The following is a 10,764-nucleotide window of genomic DNA, read 5'->3' as shown; positions in this document are numbered from 1 at the left end:
GGAAAACTATTTCTGGGTCCAAGCATCCGCTGACTTTAAACAGCTGTTTATTGGCACTGTTTACTCATTTCACGCATTTAAGCTGTATACATTTTTATAAACTCATGGTTTCCACTACATTATGGCATCCCAGACATAGGTCATGGAAATTTAGCTTTTTAGTCAGTGAAAGTCAGGGAATTTGGCATTTGACTTAAGAGTGGGTACTTTGCATATATACAATACATTTTATTTCAAAATCTTGAAAACAATTACAACTACCCATTTACAGCTCTCTTTGACAGATCTTTGTGAAGAAACATATTATTTTGCAGCGGTGTCATCTTGACAGCACTTTGACAACAGGCAATCTTTCATTATCTAACGGTGTGCTTTTCTTTCATCTCACTCTGTTTGTGTTTGCTTCTCTCTTGTTGCCTCTGCATTTCAGGCGCCTCTCCATACCCCACCTCACTCCTCCCTAAACGCCTCCTGAACAGGACAATCCCACTTCTGAGACCCTCCTCCTCCATTCACCCATCTCTCTACAGGGTTGTGGATTGCCGCCGGGGTCTGGACTCTTGTCAACTAGACAGATGCAGTGGAGAACAGAGGAGTATTCAGGGATAGTGGAGCTCTGGAGGCGTCAGGGGGAGAAAACAAACAGCTGAGGAGTGATAAATGCATTTCAGGTAAGAACACGTGTGATTAAAAGCCTATGTGCTCTTTGTATTTATGTGTGTGTATAACAATGCCAACTGGTAGATAATTTGTTGACACCCATCATTCTAAAAGATGAATTATTAAAATAATTTATTTACTAAAAACTTGATATGTTTAGCCAAGAATGAAGTTAATAATTAGTAAGAGATAACATTTATATCAGTCAATGAACAACTTAAAAGATTACCAATTAAATAGCCATTTTATTATCTTATACTTGCACAAAAATGTAGGGAGGGATTTAGGTAACCTAAACCAACTAGACTTTTTTTAATGAATGGTGAAGAAGTAGCCCAGTTTAAACTGTCAGAAAAATGTTCCCTAGCTTGGTTCATGTGGACCATTTAGGTACAGATTTGTGTACATTTGGTATTTAAATATGTACCTTAGAGGTTACATATGCACTTTTTGATACCAGTTTGTACCTCTGAGGTACTAATATGAACTATTTAGGTGCAAAGGGGTACTATTTAAATGTGTACTACCCCAGAGACAGATAGTGACCATTTTTGACCAAAGTCTCAATAATTATAGTATAGTAAAAAAGTATAGTAATAAAGTTTCAATAATATGTTATTTTACAGTGTCTTTGGTAGGTTACATGTACTTGTTATAATAATAATAGTAAATCATATATAATTGCATGCATTTAACCCTAAACAAGACCCTATACCCCATACATGTTATTGATATTACTTAGTACTTTAAATCAGGGTTCCCACGGGTCCTTGAAATCCTTGAAAGTTTGTGAATCTGGGGAAAAAATTCAAGGCTCTGGGAAGTTTCTGAAAATATACATACATAGATACAGGTCATTAAAAGTGCTTGAATCTATTTTATGCAAGAAGTTTTCTGGAAAAAAATCCATATTATTCCCTGTGTAGTGTAGGATAATATCATAAAAATTCTGGACTTTTAAGCACACGTGCTAAACTGTACGCTTTAAATGCTTATATCGTCTGTATGCGAATATTGATTCATACAGAAGATGCTTTTTTGCATAGTTGTGTTTGACACATGAAAACGTTTCGGGTTACGTATGTAACTGTTGTTCCCTGAGAAGGAAACGAGACGCTGCGTCTCCGTTGCAATACTTCCTGCGTCCCTGTAACGCCGTCTTTATGATATTTCAGATAGCGATATACTTCCTGGCTCCCGCGTCACCCTGTCTTTGTCGTTAAAGCAACACTATGTAGTTTTTTTACCTTTAAATAATGTCTCTAAAATTATTTCAGTGATAGAACAACTTTTAACTGGACAAATTGTACTGTTGCTGCAACCTGAGCAGCCTCCTAGCTGCTACAAGCACACTCTGAAAGTGGCGGTGGAGGGTAGAGCACACAGCCCCGCCCCTCCCCCTGCCTGCAGAAGAGTGTCTGATACCAGGCACTGTTGCGCTTTTCTGTCACATGGGGGAGCTGTAAATCATTTTTACATGGAAACTACATAGTGTTGCTTTAAGCCTCACAATTGGTTGAATTTGATATACACAATCAGACGCACTTACCCCTGGAGGCGTCCCCAAAGTGTCACCGCAGTGACGCAGCGCAAGTTCCCACGAAAGGGAATCGTAACAATGTATCTTAAAAGGTAACTCAATGTAACATTGCTCTCACTTGAAATGTGTCCTCACATTTAGTCCTTGAATTTGAGGGTATTGGATCTGGAAAGTCCTTGAAAGGTCCTTGAATTTGAAGTTAACTAAGGTGTGGGAACCCTGTTAAATGAATAGTTCTCTATAATAAGGACACCTTGCAAAAAAGTAGCTATAACTACATTTTCTTACAAGAAAGCCCAATCTTACACATTTCTGAAGAATTAAAACTTCCTAAGTTCTTCCTTGACTCGAAGACTAAATTAGTTTTTAATAAAGGCTTGGTTTACTGCGAGAATGAGTCCATATCGACTTCTCAGTTGTCCATAACTTGAATCTGTTAATGTATCAATTTCAAAGTAAAGTTGCTCTTTCATCTTCTTAACCAACTAGTGCACATGATTTCTCAAAGCTTAGTATAATCTGATAACAAAACTCCCTTTTTACATCTGGGAGTCTTCAGTACACGAGGAAGGCCATGCTGGTATGCCGCCAAATGGGGGCCAAAGCTGTTTAGAGAGCTAAGACGTCGCTATGCCCCCCCCCCCACTCGTCCCCTCGGCTCATCTTTGTTTTGGAAATAGTTGGCTGCTTGTTACCCTGTCATTAGTGAGATGAGAAGCAGTGCACAGTGCTGTGAGGAAAGGCAGCCGATTTCTGCTGGCTCCAGTCAGTGTCTCGAGTCATTTCCAGCTGTACAGAATACCCACTTGTAAAAAGAACGCTAGTGTTTTTTCCCGTGTGACCCAGAAATTGCATGCTTTAGTGAATGCAGTGGAAGGTACGCACCTTTTAAGCAGGAGAGTTGCTTTATTAACTTTAAGGGTTAAGCATTTATTAAACTTCCCTGTGGTGTTAATAACTAATCAGGCTGTATACATTAAGAAACAGTTAATGCAAAACTTGAAATAACAAACAATATAGCATGTGGTTATACTAGGTAAATACATTTTCTTATTTAACTTTCACATGTTAAGATGAGTGCACTATGTAGTAACATTAACTAACAAATAACAATGGACAACATACTATTTATAAATTACGAAACTGATCATAGGCCACAACCTTCATATAGGTTTGTAACAACAAAGGGTTGAATAAATGATGACAAAAATTTTTATTTTGGGGTGAACTATCCCTTTAGCCAACAAAACATCTTAAAAAAAAGAGCTGTTACAAATTATTGTTCATTGTTATTTCATAATACCTAATGCATTAACCAATATCAATGTACTGAACACTATTGTTAAGTGTTACAAAAAAAAAAAACTACAAATTGGTTTGCATATTTTTTCAATGTGGGACTGGTGAGCAAAATGTCTAAGCCAGAGGTTAAAATCAGAGGTGTCACAGAAAATCATTATTTATTTTTTTTAAAATCCACACTCCTCATAGTTTTTCATGCACTTGAGTTTGTCATGTTTTGACGACAATAAAACTGCTCCCACATGTTTGAATGGAAGTAGAGAAAAGTGCAGAAAGAGTGCAGTAGGGTGCAGGCCACCCACTCGGTTTGCCTTGGGGTTTCCTGGCTGGAGCCTCTTAATCACCTCTGAATCTACACAAAAACATTAGGATGGGAATCTTGACTAAACTTGAAACTGATCTTCTCAACCCCCAGCTCTTACCATAATGAACAAACAATCTTACTAAAATAATATCTCATTGCTGCCAATAAACCTCTGTGAAATGTTCCCATATACGCATACTGTACTGTACCTATGCTTACTCAGATGGCTTTGAGTTCTTATTGGTTGTGACTGGTAGAATTGTTTAGACTTTTCGACTGTGACGTTTGGCATTTAAACAGTTTTTAAAGGGGACAGAGAATGAAAAACCATTTTTACCTTGTCTTTGTTGAATAATGGTAGTCTACCCACATTCACAAACATACAAAAAGTGCTAAACATGCTAAACATCTCAGTCTCATAGAAATTCCTCATTAGAAATGTCAGCCAGAAAACAGCCCAATCTGAAAAACTGATGCTTATGACATCACAGGCATCTAACTGCCCCTCCACTTTAAAATAATTGGCTACATTTTTTGAGTGGCAGAAAAGTCAGCCAATCAGTAATGAGATTGCAAGTTAAGCCAGTAGGGGAAGCCAAATAGGTGCAAAACCACTTGTTTAAAATCCCCCACCCTAAAAGAGCTATCTGAGAGAGGTTTTTAGGAAGCTTCTAAGGCATTACAGACCCAAACAAAAAATATTTTCATTTTCATTATCACAGAACAAGGATAAATACTCCGTTCAATCATTCTATGTCACCTTTAAATGTTTTGTTAATAATTTACAATAAGATTTACTTTGTTAATAATAGATGATAGAAAATATTTTTTATTGTTAGTTATTATCAAGACAATTGTATTTTGTAAATTTTTGGGTATAGGGGAGAGCGGGGTAAGTTGTCACACTGTTCATAACACCAACACTAGACGTACTATCTTAAAAATCAAATAGCCACTTTGTGTGATGACTTCTTATAGTCAACTTCGTGTTCACATGTGGTCAAGATCGCTCTAATCTGAGGTTCGCACAATTTTCTTATTTTTTTTTTTGGTTTAGAAAGTAAAAAATTTGCACATACATTTGATCCAATACAACTTTTTTTAGGTATGAATGTTAAAAATTATTATTTTGCACAAAATAGAGGAGACAATAGCGTGTCTTTTGATACTTTAGCTGATGTTTTATGTTGAGCTAACCCTGAGATTTAGCCAACATTAGCACATATGTCAGTTTGGGGCAAGTTGTCACATGCTTTTTACACTGGAAATAGTTAACCCTGGATTATTCTAAACCCCGGGTTAACGGAATCCTGGGTTAATTTTAGGGATAACTCGCTTCTAAATTACAAGTGTGAAACGATACTTAACCTAGGGTTAAAAGCAGGGTTTAGAACGAGGATAACCCAAGGTTAAGTGCAGTGTGAAAAGAGTTCATTTTCCAGGTCTGGTTTGAATTAAAAAATTTAAATCAATAATCACAATTAAGTGGTGTTCTTCTTTTTAGATAATCTAGTGTCACAAGTGAACATTCTCTATTCAACAGTCTACAACTCCGTAAAGATATGAAAATGTAATGAATAGAACATATGAAGACTTCCTTCTTTTATTTGGTATGAGATTTATACTATTGTGATGTATTGTGCTCAATAAATGTTAGACAGTGTGAAAAGTGTGACAACTTACCCCGCTCTCCCCTATAACCATTTAAATGTTGTACCTTTTGGGGTAAAATATGATATATAAAATATAAAGGACCTATTGTGTACCTTAAGAAACAATTTTGTACCAGTTCAATTTTAGAGTACAAAACAGTTAACTGTGCCTTTAAATGTACCAAATAAATCCTTAAGGTACAGTAATGTACCCAAAAAGGTACAACGTTGTATTATGTTTTGTACCTATACAAAATGGAACCAACAGAAAAAGTACAGTTTTGTAATGCCCCATTTTTAAAGTTCCAAAAAGCGAATCAATCCATCAAAAAAAAAAACAATCTATACCATTATTAAATGTCATCTGAGGTAAAGCGAGGGGTTTTTGTAGCTTTTGTTCATGAACACATGTATGGATGTATTTTATAAAGTCTTATATAAATGTTTTTTTACAAAAACCCATTGTGTCACTTTACCAGTTTTTTATAGATGGATAGAAGCACTTTTTGGAGCTTTAAAAATTGGTCACTATCCAATGCCATAAAAAGCTCCAAAGAGCCAAGATAATATTTCATATAACTCTGACTGTGTTCGGCTGAAAGAAGAAAATCGTAGGATCGTTGCGTGTGAGTAAAACATTAGTTTAATTTTCGTTTTAGGGGGAACTATTCCTTTAATAGTTACTTGATGTTAACCAGTGGAACCTTACTGTAAATTTGTAAATATAATCTAGAAGATTATAGGTAGGAGTGGTTGAATGAGTGGTTTAAGGAATGCTACATTGATCTGTATTGATATAAAAATAATGCTGAGAGCATTTCTTTAATATCATTATCTAATTATTGATGGAGGTGGCGTTTAGTGGCTTTTGCATCTGAGCTCCTCAAATATTGTTATAAGATGCATGTACGTCATGTCAAAATATGTGCCTGCTGCACACGTTTTGAAAGAATTTATGATAAAATAGATGCTCACGTTCACAAAATACTTGCAAGACACTTAACTCTGATTACACATGAAATTAAGCGAATATCTGGCAAACGCAATCATAAACCCCCTTGAAGCATCTGCAGCCGTACATGACGGGTGATGCACATAGGTTCACAATGATGCGCCACTAGGGCTGGGTATCGATTCAGATGTTCCAGATTGATTCAATTTCGATTCACAAGCTATCAAATCGATTCGATTTCGATTTATCGATTCAATTTTCGATTCCGGATCTCGGGTCGGTTTTATATTCAATTCTCAATTCAACTCAATCAGTATAGATTTAATACAAATACTATATTAATAAAAAAGAACACATAAGTTTACAAGTGGGTAATTAATAAAAAGAAATTAAAAGCCACAACACTATCGTCATCGTCTTCCTAGTGAAATCTAAAATGCCTCCATACCTCTTACTTTTTATGTGAAGGTGGCATCAACGTCAATGAAGCACCCAAAACCGCCATTTTAAGGACTAAATGAAAGAATGACAGGCTCACCTCTCGCTCCTTGGTAACATCGCGCAAGGCAAAAAACTTCTAGTGAAGGAGATTAGTAATTAGATTAACGTTAATCTTACGTTCAATGTTTGCAGAAAAAATATGGGGGGAAAAAATCGATTCTGCTCTTCTGATTCTGAGAATCAATTCTGGATCGACCACGTTTTGAAAAACGATTAATCAAAAAATCTATTTTTTTGCCCAGTCCTATGCGCCACACATATTTTGACATTACGAACCACACACATGACAGCCTAAATACATGTTTTCACAAGCTTCGCATCATGCGCCCTCGAAAAAGAGTTACCGGCCGCCACTAATCATAATTTATCATACCAAACATTTTTCTATGTAATCTAGTTGTCAGAAACGACTATATTTTACATTTATGCATTTGGTAGGTGCTTTTTCCCAAAAAGATTTAAATGGCACACGCAATTCTCTAGCTGAACTATAAGCAAACCCATATTTTAGCCATAAACATTCTTCAAACTGGTTGAATTGCTGGGTTTTGAGATGTTTACATCTGCTACGCCACATCTAACAGCTGTTCAAAAATGCTGGTGGCATCCTTCAGATATTAGCCCACATGGATGAGAGTTAAATACAGTAGATATACTTTTGCACTAAACTGCCAAAGTCCTATATCCTTCTATAACTTTTAATGAATTGTGGCTGTATTCCAGTTAATTTTGTGCTTACCTGGACCCGTGACCAATCCCTTCAACACTTGTCTGTTGAACTTGCTTCTGATCTGCAGAGAACATCCCAAACGGGGGTGAAACATACAATCATAGATGGTACAACATGTACCATCATGCCCTGAACAATGTTGACAGTTTCACGGCTGTGAGATCACACTTCAAGAGGAGAGTTGAGAATGCACTGAAGGGTTTGATGTGGTGTGCACGTGATGAGCACTGTTGTCAAAAGCACAATAGAGGAATTTGTCACATAATAGACTTTCTTAAAAAGCAGTTTATCTATTTAAAATCCATTTGAAAACAAACCAGCAGGAAAATAAATGTTTATACCTTTGAAGATATACAGGTACTGTAGTTCCTAAAAGTTGGTCATGCTCTTAAAAATAAGTTTTTGTCTTTTGTTGTTTTCCTCACGTTTATACTGTAAGTCTTTTCTTAAGCATCCGCTAACAGCCTAAATATAAATGTAAAAAATGCTGGGTTGGTTTAATCCATATAATATGGATATTATATTAAAGGTCCCATTCTTTCTGTGTTTTTTAAGCTTTGATTGTGTTTACAGTGCACCATATTACATGTGTTCATGTTTCACGTGTAAAAAACGTGGTATTTTTCACACAATTTACTTATCTGTATACTGTTTTCACAGTCCTAAAAATGTCTGATGTCTTCCTTGTTCTTTGACGTCCCTCCTTCAGAAATACGTAACGATTCCTGATTGGGTAGTTTGTTTAGTGTGTTGTGATTCGATAGCAGCTTAGCTTGCCGTTAGCTTAGCTGGCGACTGACGTATTCCTGTGGGCGGAGTTTAGTTAAAAAACTGTTCTACTGACGTCATTAAAGCAGGAAATAGAGGGCTGTAGTCCAAACCGACCGTTCGCTGTAGGCTTTGAAAGGCAAATTCTGTTAAAGAAAATATATCGCCTGGGAGTGAACTTTGAGCTTTATCATTTTACAGGTATTATTTATGCTATTATAGCAACATTACACACTAACTAGGGTTTAAAAAATGTGATCAGACAGAACGTGACCTTTAACATAAGGACAGTCTATATTTGATCCAACCATGGGTTGCAACATCCCAGCATTGCATTAGGTCATTGCCGAAAAAGATCTTTAAAGTCTTTTTCCACATTTAGATACATCACAGATCAAACAATGTTTACCAGATCCAATACATTAACAGAAGTGTTTATTATTGGCTAAACAGTTCCGAGTCTTAAGGGCTTTGAAATTAGATTTTGTATTGTTTACTTGACTTGTACCCATTGGCTGACAGGGTGTGTGGTAAGGGGTGGGTTACAATGATGTGAAAAGTGTCCCAGTTGTAATCTGCACAAGGAATTTGGTTATTTTTTGGAGATTAACCCGAGGCGCTCACACCATAATCCTACCTACACTCAGAAAAAAGGTACAGAAATGTACAAAAGTTGTCACTGAGGGCTGTATATACCTTTTCAAAAAGTACACTTTTGTACCTAAAAGGTATCTGTACCTAAATGGTACATAATTTATTGCCCTGTTTAAAGGGTACTGTCCCATTGAAAACTTTTGTACCTTTAATTTTGAGAGTGTATCCATAGTTTTAAGTTACTTTACCCACCAGGGGGGCAGGAGGGAAAGAAAGCATCAATTGTATCACCTAAACCCTGCGCGCGCTCAACATGGAGATCCCACAGGTCGGGGCGCGAGTGCCAAATGTGCCCCTTCCTTGAGAAAGAAAGTCCTTCCTCAGGGGAATCCGCCAGGGAGGGCTGTCGCGAGGAGCATTAACTATGAAAACCAATTCTTGGTCGTCCAGTACGGACGATTAATAAAAGGCTCTCCTCGTCCTGCCTGACTTTGCACAGTGTCTGTGCAATTAAGCTCACTTCGGCCGAGGCTGCCCGAAGTACCCGCGGTGGGGCAGCGAAGCGAGACAGGTGAGACTGCCGGTGCGTCTGCTGTGACAGCATAAACATCTACAGTATGTGTGTGTGACACTGACCTGAGCCCGCTGAGGGTGACGGTCGTCTGGTCTCCTCTGCGGAGAGCGCAGACTCTGATGAGGGTGCTGGTGGTCCGGTCTCCTCAGTGGAGGGCTCGGACTCCTCAGGACACCCGCTGGCGATAGAGGAGAGGTAGGGTGAGCTGGTGTGTGCCCGCTCACGGCTCTCTCGATCCTCCGGAGACCTGGAGAGGGAAGAGGAATGCACTCTTATGTGTGGTTACGTGGGTACCGGCTAAACAGCCGGTGGAACACATGCAAACCAAGAATTTTCCACCCGACCCTCTACCGGGGGAAGGAACGAATCACCGTCTCCTGAAGAGTGATCCTCTGCCAATCCGGGTCGCCCGTTACTGGCCACTTAAACTCCCGATTTCACGGGAAGCGGCTAAGCGGGCGGGGCGAGCTGCTGACGACCGGTTCCCCCGCGCTGCCGAGATGGGGTCCGAGGAGGGGAACAAAGGTGGCCGCCGCAGGAGGCCGACGGCGAGAGGCAGACTGAGGAGCCGGCGTGGTGGACCAAGGGCAGCTCTCCTTCGCCGGGGCATGACCTAGGAGATCACCTCAGTCTGCGCAGCGGAGCTGTACGACTCCACGGGCTCGCCGAAGGGGCCGGTCTGTGAGACAGGAGCATTCAAGAAGTTGTTCTCGCCTGCGTCCGTCATGTCAGCCAGACACAGCCAAATGTGGCGATCCTGAACCACTGTGGTGGACATCGCACGACTGAAGGTCGCGGCCTCCCTCGTAAATCCTGCAGCAACGTTATTGCGTGCAGGGCTGAAGCCGCCTCTCCGCATGCCTGATGGGCAGCGCCCGTACCCGGATGACTGTCTACAAACACGGGAGGGAAGGGTTGGGTGGTCCCTCCAGGAACGTAGCTGCATCGCAACCCCCCGCTCCACTGAAGGGGTCCCCGCCCTTAGCGGCTCTGTTGGTGAGGGAGGTGAGGGGAGAAAGCTGAAGCTGAAAGCTGAACGGCCGAGACGGCCGCAAATCACGTCAGCTCTTCGTGCCGTCGGTAAAGAAAGGCACAGGAGAAGAGGACTGAGAGGCCCGAGCAGCTCCGAAATACCAATCACGTGGGCGGTACGGTTCGGGCGAAGAGGGGTTAACCTCTCCAACTCT

At 39.7% G+C, this 10,764-nt stretch overlaps 1 protein-coding gene across 3 annotated transcripts in view; it reads left to right on the top strand.

Annotated features, from left to right (window-relative positions):
- The first annotated feature begins 278 nt into the window (after positions 1–278).
- frem1a (Fras1 related extracellular matrix 1a) overlaps positions 279–10,764 on the top strand; it is a 42,932-nt gene continuing 32,446 nt past the window's right edge. Inside the window, exon 1 of one of the 3 annotated variants that reach the window (XM_073859367.1) lies at positions 279–671. The gene's annotated coding sequence lies outside the window, so the exon portion shown is untranslated. The remainder of the gene's footprint in view (positions 672–10,764) is intronic. The other 2 variants (XR_012360067.1, XM_073859366.1) reach the window with 2 other exon arrangements.

Source organism: Misgurnus anguillicaudatus, chromosome 21, assembly GCF_027580225.2.
Source record: "Misgurnus anguillicaudatus chromosome 21, ASM2758022v2, whole genome shotgun sequence".
In the NCBI taxonomy this organism is placed as follows: domain Eukaryota; kingdom Metazoa; phylum Chordata; class Actinopteri; order Cypriniformes; family Cobitidae; genus Misgurnus; species Misgurnus anguillicaudatus.
The sequence above is the reverse complement of the archived record's forward strand: the minus strand, read 5'-3'. Positions and strand labels throughout refer to the sequence as shown.